Source organism: Phaethon aethereus (genome assembly GCF_964289735.1).
Source record: "Phaethon aethereus genome assembly, contig: HAP1_SCAFFOLD_108, whole genome shotgun sequence".
Taxonomy (NCBI): domain Eukaryota; kingdom Metazoa; phylum Chordata; class Aves; order Phaethontiformes; family Phaethontidae; genus Phaethon; species Phaethon aethereus.
In genome coordinates, this window is record NW_028113960.1 from 432,609 (window position 1) to 449,840 (window position 17,232).

At 44.7% G+C, this 17,232-nt stretch overlaps 1 pseudogene across 1 annotated transcript in view; it reads left to right on the top strand.

The window, feature by feature from the left end:
* The window catches only part of LOC309416430 (E3 ubiquitin-protein ligase RBBP6-like), a 70,087-nt pseudogene that overhangs the window by 4,069 nt on the left and 48,786 nt on the right, over positions 1 to 17,232 (top strand). The window contains exons 5-17 of the transcript in view: positions 406 to 450; positions 1,694 to 1,782; positions 1,908 to 2,004; positions 2,843 to 2,982; positions 3,900 to 4,072; positions 4,821 to 4,924; positions 5,372 to 5,715; positions 6,821 to 6,917; positions 6,998 to 7,076; positions 7,170 to 7,227; positions 8,415 to 8,771; positions 8,958 to 9,056; positions 10,288 to 11,227. The product of the transcript in view is annotated as an E3 ubiquitin-protein ligase RBBP6-like (transcript). The remainder of the gene's footprint in view (positions 1 to 405; positions 451 to 1,693; positions 1,783 to 1,907; positions 2,005 to 2,842; positions 2,983 to 3,899; positions 4,073 to 4,820; positions 4,925 to 5,371; positions 5,716 to 6,820; positions 6,918 to 6,997; positions 7,077 to 7,169; positions 7,228 to 8,414; positions 8,772 to 8,957; positions 9,057 to 10,287; positions 11,228 to 17,232) is intronic.

The following is a 17,232-nucleotide window of genomic DNA, read 5'->3' on the forward strand; positions in this document are numbered from 1 at the left end:
AAACTACACTGAAAATAAGTTTTCTGTAGTGATGCTTCCTTCTCCAAGAAACATAAATATTGTTTTAGAATCCCTTTTAGCGGACAGTTGACAGCTTCCTTACCCCTTGGACTTTTAAGCAGTTGTGAGTATTTGACAAGGCTCCCTCCCTGAGACATTCTGGAGCAATACATAATCTCAAGCGGCTTTGGTTGTTTTAGTTTCTTCTCCTTAACCACATAGGCACTCCTAAGCTGTCGTGGGTTTGGACTTTGTTTTGAACACAGGCAAATGACACTAGGTTGGAAATGCCTCTTTCAGTGATGCTCAGAGGATATAGTGCAGAATTTCCGACTACCGTAGAGGTTAACTATTGCTAGGTTTTGATTGTAAAACTTAAAGATGTTTTTAATTTTTTGTGAACAGAGTGATGACTCTTCTGCACCTCTTTCTCTGGCCCAGCTGATTAAGGTATATATATTTTTTTTTCCTGTCAAATACATAAAAAAAAAAAGTGTTTGCTTCAAATTTTTAAATTGTACACTGTGATCTATAGCAGGATAACTGTTGTAATGGGAAGAAAACTTTAATGTAGTTTTTAATAATTTATTTATTTGAACTTTAAAGCCTGTGTAGCTGTTGATAGTATCCTGTGAAGAGCAGTTCCCACTTTGGGAAGATCGAAGGGGAGCACCTTATCAGCCTCCACATAGTGTTGCAGTATGACTCAGCTTCAAGACACAAAGCAGCAGCCTTGCAGAAGCTGTTGACTTGTTCACACATTTCGTTAGGTTTACATTGGAAACGAACACAATGTTCACAGAAGAACTGAATTGGCTGTTGGTTATGGACATCTTGGGGGGGGTTGCAACAGCCAAAGTAGAAGCGTTTCTGTCGCATGGGCAATGGCATGGCTATTTTTGAATTTCTAGTCATTATAGTTATAGATCCGTTCTTGGAATGCTGCACAATTTCATAAATTGCAGTATATCTAGAGTGGACAACACGGTCTAATTTGTTGGGGCACAGACAGTGTAGATTGTGAAAATGTTCCTAGTTACATCAGTTAATATGAAGAATTTAGCAGGGGGGAACGTGCAGTTTGGACTGCCTACAGCACGAGTGGTCCAATTTCTACTGAAAAGAGTCTTTTGTCTTGCTGAGGGGCTCTAAAAAGCTTGAATCTCTGTAATGCTTCTGTGTGTGAAGCTGAATTTCAGCAAGCAAAACCAACTTCCCTGACCTTTAAGTTGTGTATCCTTCTGATGCTGCAAATGTAAACAATGGTACTTGCCTTCATCTTTCTCAATTCAATGTACAGTGGCTGTCTTCTCCTTCAAATAGGCTGGAGCTTAAGATCCCTTTAATAATACTGGCAGGTCTAACTTTTTCTGTGCATAGCTTCAGTCCACTTGGAAGAAAACTGGAGTAGGTGCACAAGTCTTTATAAGGTCCAACCTGAGCCTAAGGTTTTGAGTGCCCAAGAATGCTCTTTTCAAGTAGGTTAACAGGCACATAAGCATCATTTCATGGTGTAAGGACTCCCCAGAACACTTTCAGCACAACTATTTTTTATATAAGCAGCTGTTTTCAGGCAACCTCAGCTAGTGTTGTGCTGCTCTGTACAGGCTTGGGTGAGTGGTGTTGTCTTTGGCTGTGTGCGCTTCAATGTGTTTCTAATGTGCCTCTCAAACGATTACCTATTAAACAACAGACTGCCAATCTGGCTGAAGCCAATGCTGCCGAAGAAGATAAAATAAAAGCCGTGATGATCCAGTCTTGCCGTGAATATGATCCAGCCAAGTAAGTGTGGATAATGTCAAATCCGATCTTTGGCGACGATGGAAAACCTGTAAACTTGTTGGTTTTAACAAACATGGATTTAACACATGCATCCTTTTTCTTTTTTTTCCCCAAAACACCTTCAGTTACACGAAGAAAGCCTTGGGTCCACCTCTGACATCATATACTTGCTTTGGTTGTGGAAAACCTGGCCACTGTGTAAAGAACTGCCCAACAAAGGGGGTAAGATTGTGGGGGACTTCTGGTGTGACTTACTTTTAAATTGTTTTCCCTTGGCAGTTCCGTAACAAATACATGAATACTCATGTTAAGAATTGTTTCTTTTGGGGTGAAACGCAGAGGTCATGTGGCAATGTTGCAAAGCCCTTTACAATTCACGGGAAACCTGGAGTTATAAATGTAACATTTTCTTCCATCTAGGCCATGGACATTACATATGTCCATAGATCTTTCTCCGCACACTGTCATGCATATTTTTATACATTTCAATTTTATTGGAAATCTTTCTGGTTTCAACGCTTTTTAATGACAGTTCACAGTTTTCAGTAGTTTGTAAAAACCCAAGATGTTTCGGTCGACCCCATCCGTTCAATGTTTGCGTGTTTTAGTTACACAAGCACCTGGCTGAGTAGCCATGCCATTTGACATCAGTTGCTGAATGTATATGCGTGAGATATGAATTCCACCTTCACTAGAGAAGGTGAATCTCAGTTTCTCAGTGTCGGATTCAGAGCACCGAGTTAAGCTCTCACTCTGAACTGCGCTTTGAAGGAGGAGCGGGGTTGTGTCTCCTCTCCGAGTGGATGGTGAGCCAAGGGATATTTCACCCTTAAGGAACTTGACATTAAGCCAAAGGATGTCGACTGAGTTCAAAACGCTGCTCAAGCCTTTGGGACATCCTGGCTATATTCCTTTAGGGAGAAGGGTATTTTAGTTGAGCAAGCCTTATGCTGGGTAAAAGGAGAGGATTAAAGGCTTTTGCTGCTGAAAATCATCATTGAAATGTCCTTTTAAGGGTGGGTCTTAAGATGAGAGATATCTGCACTTCTTTTCTTAACAGGACAGAATTTTTGAGTCTGTTCCCAGAATTAAAAGGAGCACAGGAATTCCGAGGAGTTTCCTGATGGAGGTGAAAGATCCCAGTATAAAGGGTGCTATGCTGACAAGCACTGGGAAATACGCCATACCAATTATTAGTGCGTAAGTATGGGATTAATGGGACTGAGCAGAAAGGGAACGAGAGAAACCATGCGTGTGTGTCTGAGTGGCAATGCAAGCAAGTTGGCCAGCGTCTGTAATTACGAAGGAGGAAGCACCGTCATTGTATCGTCGCCTTAAAATCTGTGATACTTTCTAATATGGAAATAGACTGGTCCTGCTGTTCACACCCCTGGAAGTTGGTTCAACTTGTGGTACACCTAGAATCTGTAGGTCTGCAAAAGATTTCACTAGTGCTTACCGTTGGAGTCATTCTCCTCGAAAGCTCGTTTTGCTTCTCTTTGACGTTTCAAAGGCTTCTTGCCCAATTTAGCAAATAGCTGTGTGAGTGAGATTTCCTCCCCCTCTGGCTTTGATCAAATCTCATGTGTGAACCAGACGGATGTTTTCCTGTTTTGCTTTACCCTAAGAAAATCCTACTGTGTGGTGACAAGAGTGTCTGAGAAGAAATGCACTTGATAGCACTTCTGTTTGTGGCTGTCATGGATCTCCTTGTGTAGAAGCTGAGACATAGTTTTCTTTTATTCATAAAGTGTATTTAATCGGAGACTCACTTGATCCTGAGCCTGCAATTTACATTGACCCTCTGGCAGAGGAGAGGTGGGATTCATTTCAGCTGATTTCTGGATGTCGAAAAATGATTTTTCTAGTCTGAGCCAATCTCTTAGTTGATCCCATGAATGGGAGAGTTCTGCAGAAGGAAAATTGTTCCCCCTCCCTCTTCTGGTGTGGTGGCCAAAGAGAAGTAGTTGAAACTAAATGCCTACGCTTTAGAAGGCTAATGTGGACTGAGAAGAATGCCATCTATTTTAGCTAGCTTGCGGAAAATCCAAAGCTTGGAAAAGTTCTCCTTTGCCCATCTTTCACTTGTTGTTTTTCCTTCCCCGCCCCGCCTCCAGGGAAGCGTATGCTAGAGGAAAGAAGGAAAAGCCTCCCTTTTCACCAGAGGAGCCGTCCTCCTCCTCCTCCTCAGACGCTCCTATTCCAGAGGAGTTGTTATGTCTCATTTGCAAAGAGGTCATGAGTGACGCAGCTGTTACTCCCTGCTGTGGAAACAGTTACTGTGACGAATGTAAGTCTTACTCCCACGGTTGTTAACTCAAAACATGGCATCTGACCTTCCGAAGGCAGAACTGGGAGAGAACGAAATTACTTGGTTACCCGTTCTGTTTGATACCTGAGTATACCCAGAACGGGAGAGGACCCTTCTTATGCAAAGGGCAGAAAAAAAAGGCAGAAAGCTTTTTTCCCTGGTTACGTGTCTAGTTAAACCCTCTGTACATGTGGAAGGATGACTCTGAGAAGAATGTGTAACCGTGCAGGTGATTACAGTATGAGATACTGAATACATTTAGTTTGTCCCCAGCCCTTTCTCTCATGCAAAATTCTATAGCCTGCTCTGGTGACTTATTGTGGTCTGCAACAAACGGAGAGTTGGGCGTTTAATCCACATTCTTCTCCACAGGAGAGTTGGTGAAATCCTTCAGAACTTGAAGCTATGAACGTTTTTTTGAGATGTGTTTTATTCATCAACCTTGAGGTTGGTGACTTCTCACTGTCCTGCACAGTGGAAAGACCAGTCCAAACATCAAGACACAGCCTACTCTACAGCTTCCAAGTAACAACAGTGAAATATCAACACTGCTTAGTTATTTGCTGCATGCTGGACATTTTTTACACTATTGGACATTTACCGCTTCAGGCTCTGTTCAAGACCGTATTCACCCATTAATCATATACGTGTTTTTATAATTGATTAGAACCCCAACATTTTCCTTAGTTTTGCTGAAAACTCTTTTGATGGTTCTCGTTATTCACAGGTATTAGAACAGCGTTACTGGAATCTGAGGAACATACATGCCCAACGTGTCATCAAACAGATGTTTCTCCCGATGCTTTGACTGCCAACAAGTTGTTACGCCAGGTGACATGCTGACATTTATGTAAACTGTTTGTTAGACAGGTCTATTTGCGAAAAGCTGAAAGGGAAGAAAATACTCGTTTACATCTCCTTAAGCAAGGCTAAATGGAATAAGGCTGAATTTACTTTTCAGAGACGTTATCTGGTGTTAGAGAAGCTTACAACTCTTTAGAGAGAATCTGGCAAATTCAGGTCACACTTTTGCTTAACGTGATTGCCTCACTTTCAAATTTGGTGTTAACACTGAGGTACTGTAAATAGAGATACTCTGCGTTACCCATCGTTAGGGTCAGTGTTTCACCTGATGTCTTCCTATACCTGTATGTTGATTGATTTTAGGATTGATAATGTTTACAGGAACAGACAAGTAATTTTGCTCTGGGGAGGCTTTTGTTCGTACATCTACTGAAGTTTCATAGTGCCTTTCTGTACGTGTTTTTCTGCCTCTAGGCTGTGAACAACTTCAATAATGGAACTGGCTACAGAGAGCAGATTCAGCAGCAACATGAGCAGCAGCCGCCACCTCCACCACCTCCACCACCACTAACGAGACAAACAAGAGCGCACAACATGCAGCCTCAGCTCCGGCCAGCAGTTTCCAGACAGCAGGACCCACTAATGACTCCATTATCATCCCTGGCACCTCATTCTGCTGCTGCTTTGTCATCGTTGGCCTCTGGTCAGTCCTCTGTGGCCATTGGGCTGCCAGTAAATCCGTCTTCTGTCGTCACCTCTGGTCTCCCTCCAGCAGTGTCCCTGTCTCTCTGTGCTGAACAGCCGGACGGACCTCTTTGGTAAGTAAATCTGTAGACCAACAGGGATATAAAGGACACTAAAATGCTCAAGTTAGATTCTTCTTCTTGTTGAGCTTCTCCACTAGCTATTTATCTATCGGTAGTGACAGTTCCCGATACTAGTGGAAGTTCTGGGTTTTGTATTTACTTTGAATGAGGACACTTTGATAACTCGGATCATGCAAGGATTTTCTCAGAAGTATTTCTTGCTTAGTTCCCTTATCAGTCATTGTCTATGAGTTTTACCCTGGAAGAGGCACATTTTGCCCAGGGGCCCTTTGGTTTTATGTGGCTAGCAATTCCTAAAGGAGCCCTCTAGTTATGTCAAAGCTTCTTGAGTGCATTAATTTCTCTCTAGTACGGAGGAAGCAACAGTTTCATGAAACCTGTAAAAGCACAATTAGAGCTAAAACTGAGCAGGTGTTTTCCCATCACTTTTTTCTATGGTATTTCTACCAGCCAATCTTACGATAAGTCAGAGTCATCCTCAGTAACACAAAGGGCAGTCGGTGACACGTACTGACTTGGCTAATAAACACTGAAACGCCGTAACTTTGATGTATTTACAAACATGAAATTCTGAGTTTGCAGCCCGGTGAAGTCACATGAAAAGACGTGAAAGATCTGTACGATTGTTTAGGGCTTGTGGCCTTTCAGCTTTATGCCTGGGCTGCAAATAGCCTCTCTGTCCAGAAGACTGTCAGGCTCAGCTGTAGCATTGAATGCAAAGAACCGCAATTCAGAAGAACCTCTAAGGCAGCCTCTGCACTCACACCTAAACATTTCCTCATAGAATTTCAGTTCTCGCGTCTTCCAAAACTGAGATTCAGTGCGTGACTTGTATGTGCTCTAATCCTTTCACGTGCAGCTAGCTTAAGAAGATATTTTTCCAGTGAGCTTTCTCTTGGCATGCCAGTAGTCCAAATTGACTTCTTTCCAGTGCTTCCTTAAGAATGGGCCAACTTCACATCTGTAAATCTGATGAAGATTTTTTTTAATTTTTTTTCCCGTTTACAGTAGTCAGCCTTTTCTCACCTTGGACTTGCTATTTCCAGTAGCACTTGAAAACGCTGTTTGAATAATAACTTTTTTTTTTTTTTGGTAGTGATGCTGATACTGTGTTACCTCCTGCTGCTCTGGTGATGGCTGCTGAACTTCTGAAATTTCCCTCTCTGTCAACCAGCAGTTTGTTGGAAGAGGAGGTCAGTTTTCTTTCAAGTGATGCAGCGACTCTTGTCTTTTAGTGGAGCTTAATTTCTATCTGTTTGCATGTATTGACAAGGGCGATCACGTTCCTGCACTAAGGCAACCAGCGATCCCAAGTCTTCTGGGCCCCGAAGGGCAATCAGTACCCTCAACCGGTAAGTCACTATAACTTTAGAATTTCTTTTAAAAAGCTGTCTTGAGATAAACTGAATGGGATTTTTTTCTTTTTCCCCTCCCTACGCCAAAAGCTCATGCAATCACAGGCAGCACAGTTGGCTCAGCTGGTGGCAGACCAGGCTGGCAACAGTAAGTATTCTACAGAAATCCGGTATATTACGACCCGTAACCTGTTCAACGAGGCCATAACACTTAACTTAGACAACAGCTGATTTATAATGGAGTAAGTATGCCCAGATAGTTGTGGAGAATACAAGCGGTGATTAATTTTTAAAGGGCTTAATTTGATTTGGCTTTGACAAAGGGGATCTGTGCTTGCAGTAGGAGTATTTAAAGTAAAACTCCAGTACGTGATTGAAAAGAGGACTCTGAAAAAGGAACAGTTTTTGAGGGAACCAGCAGTACATCTGAAAATGAAATATAACTAAAGGATTGGGTGGAAAGCCACCCTTTTGATTACTGGCTGAACAGACCTGAAGACATTGATTCCCCAATACAAATCAGCCTCCAACATTCTTTATTTCACAACTTAGCGGATACTGGTGGAGCGAATTCTTGGAAAAGTCAAGGCTGTTATTTGATGACAATTTTGAATTTCTTCAATGTTCTCATCTCAACGAGCCAAGGTGCTTTCTCTCAGTGAGAGAGAGGCGTTTGTTTGATCTATTATTGCCGTGTCAAGTTAGTCCTTCCTTTTGGTACGCCTTTGTTAGAGATCGGTTGTAAGCGTGCATTGTGTGTATGATGTCTTAAAGATAAAGCACAACAAAAGCCAGGATGATTCCACAGATTTCCTAAAACTCTCAAATTCAGTAAGCAAGAAAATAACAATTCAGGGACAAGAACAGGCCAAAGACATCATCCTGAGGCAAGACCACAGGAGATGCCTGTGGAAGAAGCTAAAAGAAGTTTGAGAGAAGATTAGTTAATATTTGTGCAGTACTTTGAGGATCAGAAGTGTGATCTTCAGTAGTAAGTATAAGCAGTAAGTACATCAAGGAGTGGCAGAGGAGCGGTGGGCGCTTGGCACATGGGACATGGGAGTGTCTTTTAAGCACGGGCAGCCTCCATCCACGGTCACAAAGTGGAGTATAAGGGGAGAAGACTGCGGGACCTGTTGGGGGTGAGGGTCTGGAAGGCAAGCGTGAGGATCAAGAAGGGAGCGTAGTCTCAAGTGAAGGGAAAGCAGGGAGAAAAATGCTGAAGTTGAGGGTAGGAAGTGCTCGCCACCAGGCTGCAGCTTCATTGGCTTTCCTCTTTACAATCAGGGCAGAGTGTGACAAAGAGTGACACATGTTTTTGGGTTTCTTCAGAAGTTCAAATCGAGGACGCCTGTGCAGTGAACGTTCCCAAAGGACTCATGCCCCAACAGAAGCAGCATCAACACCCGTCGTCGTGCCTGTGCCTCCAGCTCCCTCGTACCCTCCACCACTCCATGCACTTCCTCCGGGGCTATCACCAGCACAGTCTCCTCTTCACTTTCCACCTGGGCAGCCTCCATCTGCTGGGTACGCTGTTCCCCCTCCAGGATATCCTCCAGCTCCTGCCAACATGTCATCAGCTTGGGTAGCAACAGCAGTGCCAAGGGCTCATGGAAATACCATCCCCACGACACAACCACCTCCTTTATCCAGGTAGGAGTTTTACGGAGAACAGCAGAGACTGCAAGAGGAGTAAGTATTTGGCTCAATGAAGTTGCCTGGGTTTTCATTGTTGTATTTCAGTAGCATATCAGACTGCAGTTACACCACAGTGCACCTGACATCATCATCTCCTAGTGGCCATGTTTTGTTTCTTGATGTCTTTTGGTAATGAAGGTCAAACTACAATGGTAGTGAAGGTCAAACTTGTTTTCACAGGGACAAGAAAAAGTCCGAACTTGAGGAGTTTGCAAGGGATGAGTTTGCTAAGGAAGTGATGGAATATAACAAGGTTCGAAAGGAGCGTTTGGTTTCCAGGTACATGCTTTACATGTCCATTATGGAGAAGCAGAACGTCTGGAAGAATCAGGAGGCGTTCCACTCCACCGCTCTGTCGTTAGAGGGATGGGATGATCCCAGGGATTGGCGGTGACAGGAGTTTCATGTGTGCATTCCTAGCTCAAATAGGGCAGAGATTACAGTTGACTGGCAGTTATAATTTGGCAACAGCTGTTCAGGAACAGGTTTCTCTTTTAGTAAAGCTTCTCTGTAATGGCATCCTTCACCGCCTGACAGCCGTGAGGAGGCCAGAAATTGAAGAGGTACAGTTGCTGGATTTTCTGCATCTCCCTATTCTGCTTGTAACCATTTCCTCAAAGCACTTTGGAGGAGATCTGTGAGAGACGTTGTCTTCATCTCCTCTTCTGTTTACCACATGTGGGTACACAGAGAGATTTCAAGCTGGACTGCAAACTGGTGGCTTATGCTAGTATGGTTCTGACCTTGTAAAATTTGTCTCAGGACTCAGACTTGTTTGTAATCTTGAATTGCTGAAGGACATTTGGAGGAGGGAAGATGCTCATGAACGTCTGCGGAATGATGCGAAAGGGTTCTTTAAAAAATAATAAAAGAACTCCTTGTGAAGAAAAACCTCAGGGTAGCTGATGTTTTCTATCCCCAAAAGTCACTTGGGCAGGAGTGCTGAAAAGCTCTCTCTTGCTCATGCTGCCAGTATCTGTCCTAGAGTAATGGCATTGAGTCATCCTAGTCGAGGCTGAGTTCAGAAGCTTTTCGAGATGATTTCTCTTGAAATGCAGTCACTATCCCTGGTTAGAGCTAGAGGTATGTGTAAGATTTTGCTAGCACATCTGGCTAGAAGTGTTGATTAAAGACGACTGGACGTAAGGTTGCAGTACAAGAATTTTGCATCCCGTACAAATTGCCAAAGAAGTAGTGAAGTTAAATAGTCCAAGCAGCATTTTAACATTGATCTTTACTGTATTCATGCTAAATCGTGCTGTCTTGATGTTTGATAGTGCACTGGAGCCATGAAGACTTGCTCTTTTTGCATCTGACTGCAACAAAACAGATCTGCACTGCGTGTAGTGGTTGAGTAGTGAAAAATGTGCACGTTCATGTCCCAGTGGAGGCCAGTATACAGCACCTTAAATCAATCAATAGCCAAAGGAAATTTGGGAGGAAAAAAGCTGGGGAGAGTAACCGTTTTGAATTAACTTGATCAATTTTTTTGTGTTGTGGTTTTTTTAAGGTCCAACTCTCCCTATAGTACTTCATCTTCCTCTACAAGTTCACATACCTACTCCAAGTCAAGAACAGGTTCTTCCTACTCTTGCTCCTACTCTCGATCATTTAGTCGTTCCCATTCTTGCTCGTATTCACGATCACCACCATATCCAAGCAGAGGCAAAGGGAAGAGTCGCAAGAACTATCATTCCTGGTCAAGGCCACATGGTTATCACCGGTCGAGGTCAAAGTCACCCCCACACAGAAGACACCATTCACGGTCAAGGTCTCCAGTAGTTCGAGGCCAGTCTCCCAGGAAATGGACTATACCTCAAGGGGAAGGAGGAAGGGAGTATTTTAAGCAATACAGACAAGTTCCATCCTATGATATGAAAGCTTCCGATGGCAGATCTATTGACTTTGGAGATCCATTTGGAGAGCAAGGATACGGAGAATGGGAAATGAACTACAGAGAGTGGTGTGAGAAGTTTTACAAGGGCAATGGTGTTGGTGCTCAACTTCATCCTCCAGTAAAGAGAGGGAACTTTTCTCCAGACTGCTTTGGTCCACCTGGGACCAGACGAGAGTATTCGCCATATGCTTGGGGACATAGGGAGGATTATCCTGTGGGGCATAGGCAGCGCAGCTGTAATAGAGCTGGAAATTACCCTGAACAACCTTCCGGAAAAGAGAGCCGTGGCAACAAAGATCCAACAAAATCAAAAGAGAGGGAGGTGCAATATCCACGTGGAGATGACAAAGGAAATAAATCTAAAAAACACCAGGAGAGAAGGAAAGGGGATGCGAATGAAGGCTTTCTCAATGCTGAGTTGCTAGAAGGTGCGAGAAAACCAAGAGAGCCAGTTACAGGAGAAGTCGTTCAAAGGGACTCATTGTTCATGCTCCCAAGCAGAGATGATGCCACCCCTGAGAGGAGGGATGAGCATTTGGGAGCAGATTCTATGGCTTTCAAGCCAGGGTCTAAAAAGAAGAAAGAGAAGGATGAGCGAAAACCAAAACCTGGCAAGACAAAGCGGGAAGCAGAAGTGGCTGTTCCTCCTCAGAAAGACAAGAGAGGAAAACCACCTAAAGCTTCCCAAGTGAAGGTGGACAGCGAGCGTGAAAAATCTCCTCGGATGGAACCTCCTGTGAAACAAGTGAAGGAGGACGTGCCAAAGACAGACAATGTTTAAACATCTTCCTCTCAAAAGGATGCGAAGACTCTTGGTACCCCACAGAAAATTCATCCAAAAGTGATAGAAGATCACCCAGAAACTAGACCAGTCGTGGAGGAAAAGGCAAAGAAAGACCATCCAAAAGAAACCAAGTCAGAGCAGCCCTCCAACAAAAAGGAAAGGGAGAGATCATTCAGCAATTACAATCACAGGCTAAAGAGCCTCAACTTGGGAAAATTATTTTAAATTCTTGCCAACCAAAATCAGAGTAGGATAATGAGAAATAAGACGAAATCTTAAAACACATTCCCCCCATACCTCCCTGCTTCCTGGGCTGTCACGAATGGATAATTTAGGCTGCTTGAAGAATCACCACCAAAGATATCAGAAAGCGAATGATTTTAATCTAGATTTGTAAAAAGCATGACTTAACAGAAGGCGATGGCAAGGTCCACTCTATTCCTTATTCAATGTGGAAAAGCAGTGCAGAGAGAACAATTAAACTGGAATGATTTACTGGTCTATCGAATCGAGTTAATGTGTTTATTTGAGGAGGGAGAGTAGGGGAGACCCTCCCATTGAGTCACGAGGCTCAGAGTGGACAGAAATCCATCCCTAGTCCTGGACTTGGTCAACGGTTTATGACTAAGGTTAGGTAAGGAAAGTAAAGGAATGCCCTCCCGTTGAGTCACGAGGTTCAGGCTGGACCCCCATGCTTTCTAAAGTCCTTCTCAGAGAGGAGTCTAGGTGCGGCTGAATCCACTCCTAGTCCCAGACTTGGTCAACGGTTTATGACTAAAGGGATAGAGTATCAGGGATTCTGGTGTAGTGATATAGTCCATGATTTTGTGCTTCCTGTCACTTAAAGATGGCAATTTATCCAATACAAAATAGCAGCAATCACATTCACTAACAATGCCGAGAAAGTCACAGTATCAAATCATATAAAACTTAGCAGCATAATCCACGGAAACTTACTACGAGTCCTTAATCACACACACACCTATAGGAGTAAAGACAGAGACCCATAAAGAGATCTAGAGAAAAGAGATCGAGATGTACCAAGGTACCTACTCAATATCCCCCTGGAATTCAGTCAAATACTCACATCGAATGCTTTGCGTCGCTCAACGGGTGCACAGTCGAGCCTCTGAGTTGATCGTGAACTTGAGGGTTCACGGGCTCTGAGAGGCGTCCCACTCAGAGGGAGGTGCTGGTTGCAGGCCGCTGCGGTCCAGGAAAGCTCAAAGGGTCTCACTTGGGACCACTCTTTATAGGACTGGGAGATGACTGTCTTTAGGCATCAGTGAGTTTCCACAATGCAGGCAGGTGATTTCTAAGGTTTTGATGGTACCACTGCCAGGATTGTCTGGAGATAATTGATTGGTTCTGTTCCTGTCCTGTACCTTGTTCAGGTGATTGCGTCCCTGATACCCTCAGTGCCATTCTCCTCCTCATCTACACAAGAGCACCTGGTACGGCTGAGGGCTTCTCTCTGCCAAACCCTTTGTTCAGAAGCCAAGGCTGGTCAGGCAATTTAGAGTGGCCCAGGTACAAGGGAGGGATGTGCACCAGCACACGGGCTCAGCTTTGCTCCCGATTCCTTTTCCGCAGGTCCTGCCAGAATCCTGCTCCAGCGCGGGTGTCCCACGGGGTTACGGCCTCCTTCGGGCATCCCCCTGCCCCGGCGTGGGGTCCTCCCCGCGCTGCAGGTGGAGATCTGCTCCAGCGTGGAGCTGCATGGCTGCAGGGGCACAGCCTGCCTCACCATGGTCTTCACCAGGGGCTGCAGGGGAACCTCTGCTGTGGCGCCTGGAGCACCTCCTGCCCCTCCTTCCGCACGGACCTTGGTGTCTGCAGGGCTGTTTTCACATGTTCTCCTCTCTCCGGCTGCAAATGCCACGTGCCGGTTTTGTCCCCTTCTGAAATATGTTATCCCAGAGGTGCTGCCCCCGTCGCTGCCTGGCTTGGCCTTGGCCAGCAGTGGGTCCGTCTTGGAGCCGACAGGCACGGGCTCTATGGGACACAGGGGAAGCTTCTAGCAGCTTCTCACAGAAGCCACCCCTGCAGCCCTGCTGCCACAACCTTGCCACGCAAACCCCATGCAGAGGACGAGGTTGCCGTGCATAAACTCGCAAACCAACCCAGAACGGCTGCCATTGTGATGTAACAGGAACGGTGTCACAGAGGGCGAGAAGGCAGGCATAAGTGTCCCGAGCAATCTCCATAGCAGGCTCCCTCCAGGAAGACCCTCGTGGTGTGGGCATTCCCGTCCAAGAGCCTGCAGATGTGATGGGGATGTCCTTTTTCCTCCTGGTTGCCTAGAGTCTGCAAAATTGTGGCGTATCGTTGCAAAAATGAGAGAGCAAGTCTGTGCTGCAGTTCGCGTTTTCTTTTCTTTGGCTTTTTCTGTATTGTATTTGCCAGACAGACCCTGGCTGGCCACACATGTAGCAAGTAAGTGGAGGTTTTTACTACTAGTTGGCTTCTGTATCGATGTGTTCTTTGGCTGTTCCTTAATAACGGAGTTGATTTTTAAACAAAAATGCCAGTAAGATACCATGACTTTGGTAAAGCTTCTGTCAACAGCTTCAGCTAATAAGGGGGTGTCTCTATCCCACCGGGTATGGACAGCTTTTGGGATTTAACCTGCAGTGGTTCACTTCCCCACGCATGATCGTGTGTGGCAGTGGGGTCTGCAATTTTCTCAGTTTGCTGCTTTGACCAGTACAACTGCTAAAATGCAGACTGGGAGAGCTTCTCGGAAGTCCTAGAAACTGTGAGGTTAATCTCCAGAATTTATTACCGTTTCTGTTCTTTTGAGGGAAAGCATCTTTTTTTTTTTAACCTTCATAATGAAGACATATGACTGTCTAAGTTGACACTTAATGTGTGCTAAAAAAGCAATTAGTTTTGTGTGTGAAATGCAAAATTCAAAACACTTTGTGTACGCTCCTGAACTCAGGAGCTGTGACTGTGGTTTGTCAGAATAGAACTGCCACAGCTAAGGTGGATTTTCAGCAAGCTTTAATGGGGGAACAGAAGCATTGACAGTTAAAGACCAATTGACCAAGTTTCCAATTCTTTTAGTTACTGGCAAAACAGGGCAAAAAATAGACACAAGAAACTGTAGAAAAAAGAGTAACCTAGTCTATTGTCCTGTTACCCTCCTCTCTATGTAAAATAGCTGTTTCTACTGGAGGGATGTTGTGAAAGAACCATGCTGTCTCTCTGGATTTCCTTGTTCTGTGGGTTTCCCCACAAAAGGCAGTTTTATAACAGCATTTGGTTAATTTTCCTTTGCACATTGCTGGTAAAATCGCCCGTGGATACCGAGAAACCCATCCTTCGGTGAGTGTGAAGGTAACCTTTAGCTTTCCTAGCATTTAAGAATGGTGGAGCAAGCTGTGAGATTTGCCTTTTGTGACAGAGTGCCAGCCTTGCAGGCTGAAGGAAAGTCAACCATAGCATCTTTGCAGCAGCAGCAAAGGGATCACGGGCTATTTTCTAACTTTCTGTTTAAAAACATCAAAATGTTTTTTGATGTTTTTAAACAGATGAAAGTCTGTTCTTGCAAGCAGAAGTTTGCCTTAAGATTACTGCTTAATGGGAGCCTGGCCTGAAATAAGATGACATTGTCCATGTTCTAGCTGCACACTTTAGCACTCTCAGACCAAGCATAGAGCTCAGTGGGAAACAGTTCTAGGCATTTGACATGACAGGAAGGCGATTATTCCCTTCTTTATTTTTCCCTTAATTAGGGAAGGTGAGTTTATTTATTTAGGCAGGTGAGTAGTTCTGGTATGATCACTTCAGATCACAGGATCTGCACTGTAGGCTTCAATTTACACGTAGCCAACGGATCAGCCAGACTTCCCTTGCTTGCCCCACATCTGGAGTCTGCCGGACGGTTGCCAACACCCCGGCGGTGGCTTTTATTCTCCGCTGCCTGTAACGGGAGCCCGGGTGAGCAGTCGGGATGCCTGCCTGGCAGCCCCGGGCAGGTCGGCAGGACGCACCTTGCTGCCGAGAGGGCTGCATTCCCTCTGGGCTCCTGCTGCGGTGAGACACAGGCAAACAGGAGAAAGATCGCTGTGTGAACTTAGGAGCAGGTGAAGAGGAGGTTGGTGCTGAAAAAGGAGCTTTTAGACAGGGAAGTTGAGCACCGTGGAAACAGGCAATATGATTAGCCCATGGCTAAAACAGTAAAGAAACAAATAGCCATCTCTCCAAAGGCAAATTCCCAACAAGACTACGCAGCGGGCTTTGCCCTTTGATGTGCGTTAATTAACGTAGCCAGTAGGCACCTGTTAGCTTAATTAACTGTTACCATGTCTGTAGATACAGTGCCAAAGCAATGAACCAGCAACTAGATGTGACTTCTAGCGATATATCCAAGCATGACATTTTGTGAAATTGGACTTTGACTAAGGACGGGCATGGATAAGTTGTTTTCAGCAAGAATGAAAAACACCAAGACAACTTAACAAAACAGCAGGGTCATTTGTAACCTTTAAATTGTGCTGTGCCACGTGTAACTTAGCACCGGGGCTGTAGGACTACAGGCATGTCCACATTGGTTCCTGAAGATGTCAGAAGGAAAGCGGCGTTAGCTTTGACAGCCCCTGTAGTGGCCGATTTAAAGTGGCCTCTTCACATTCCTTTCCTTTTCCAAGGCAAGCTGTCTTGAATCTATACAAACCCTGCCTGAAAATGTGGCTAGAAACCCAGGAATGGGAGCGGAGGGGTGGTCTCTTTCGTGCCATGTTGAGAGCAGGACTAGACAGAGGCACTTTGTAACTGCCCTTAGGTAGAGGTCTATATGGGGTCTAAAAGCCCTAAGCTCTGCTTAGAGCCCAGGATGTATCCATAAAATGCCATACAATGGATTAGTTTTTTCAAACCCACAAAGTAATTGCCAATCTAAACTGTGTTAGGGAATGTATGTTTTGAATTGCAAAATCAAAATTCAATAAGCTAGGTAGTGCTACGGTTGTATTTTTTTTTTGTTTCTGTAACCTTAATGATCTTTTCAGTACGGCGTTTTATACGTAATGTACGTCTGTGTTTTCTCTCTGTTATGCAGTCAAGTCCAGAATAACAGCAGTTGCTGAAATAATGGTCACAAATCGTATAATTACTAAAGCATTACCAGCTGTTTTTATGTGTTTTCAGAGTAACAAAATCACTTCCTGCTTCCAAAACGTGCATGAACAAGACTACTCAAGTTAATGGTTTTCCCTGTTGTTATGGGTGACCATAAAGCAAATTAATCTCCTACAAGAGCCCAAATTGGAACGAATTGTTACCGAAATCCTCGTCATGAGGGAAAACACAAACTCCAATATTGTGTAATGAATTAAGGAAGAAATGGGGTTCTGGGAGAGGGTGGGGGCTGGAATTAAGGAAGAAATGGGGTTCTGGGAGAGGGTGGGGGCTGGAGCAGGTGGGTGCAGGTCTCTGTCTCTGGTTCTTTTCTGCATTTCGGGGCTACGGGGAACCCTGCTGGAGCGGTGGGTTAGGGGTAGCTGTACTCGTTGGCTGTCTCCATGTCAGCCTCCCTCTGTACAGCCGCTGCTGTACCTGCCGTGGCGGTTGGTCAGTGTGGGGTTTGTTGGGGGCAAAGAGCCTCTGTCCCCATGGCGAACATTCCACCAGCACCTGCTTCAGCCAGCCTCGCGAGGGTTTGGTTTTCATAGCACAACACCTTCCCCTCTCAGTTATTTCCCATCTGGCTGATGATTTCCTGTCCTTAATGATGGTTTCCCACCCCCACCACCCTTTCCCATCCCAGC